Here is an 835-nt window from a genome sequence, read left to right as displayed (position 1 = left end):
GAGCGGTTCCTGGGTGTTCCTGTTTTGTGGGGGGACTTGACTAGTTCCTACATCTCTGAATTATTTGATGTTACTTCAAAAGTCAACTCTAAAAACCCTAGGTATCTGCCGCCACAGGAGCGGGTCAGGGGTGGGAGATGCTATCAATCAGAAATGGGGAATTTCTGTCAGAAATAAAGAGGCAGAAACGGCAGTAGGAAGAATGAAGGCCCCGGGGTGAAACCGACGTGCTTGCTGGGAGAATGTGGATAAGTTCCTTGGTTTCTGAGTCTCAGTTTCTGGTTTTATAAAAATATAGAGAAGCTTACCTCTCAGGGCCGCTAGGAGAATTGAATGAGACCATCTGTGGCCACAGCGCCCAGCTCAGCCTCTGAACTCAGGAGGCCTTGCATGCATCCATCCTTCCTTCCTTCCTTCCTTCCTCCCTTCCTCCCTCCCTCCCTCCCTCCCTTCCCAAAGCTTCTCTTTATGGTTTCAGCATTTCTTCCCCCTTCTCCTTCTCTTGGGCCTCAGGTGGGGGTCAAGCACAGTGGCAACCAACTCAGATGGGCGCTGTCAACTGTTGGTGTTGGTATAGTTTGGGAGAGAAAAGATGGGGACAGGTGGCCTTGGGGGCCTCTGGGGGGCTGCCATCCCTAGATACCTCCCACTCAGCAATGTGCATCCAGAGCTCACTCTGGACAATTAGCATCCTTATATCCAAATTGAGCAAACACAACTGGTTCAGAATAACTTTTGCCTGCTGTGGAAAGCCATCAGGTTTTTTTTAGTTTGCCTCTTCTCATTGTTTGCTGAATCCCAAACTCAACTTTCTGGCTACACCAAACCTCTTTTG

Source organism: Lipotes vexillifer, unplaced genomic scaffold (assembly GCF_000442215.2).
Source record: "Lipotes vexillifer unplaced genomic scaffold, Lipotes_vexillifer_v1.1 scaffold84, whole genome shotgun sequence".
In the NCBI taxonomy this organism is placed as follows: domain Eukaryota; kingdom Metazoa; phylum Chordata; class Mammalia; order Artiodactyla; family Lipotidae; genus Lipotes; species Lipotes vexillifer.
The sequence above is the reverse complement of the archived record's forward strand: the minus strand, read 5'-3'. Positions refer to the sequence as shown.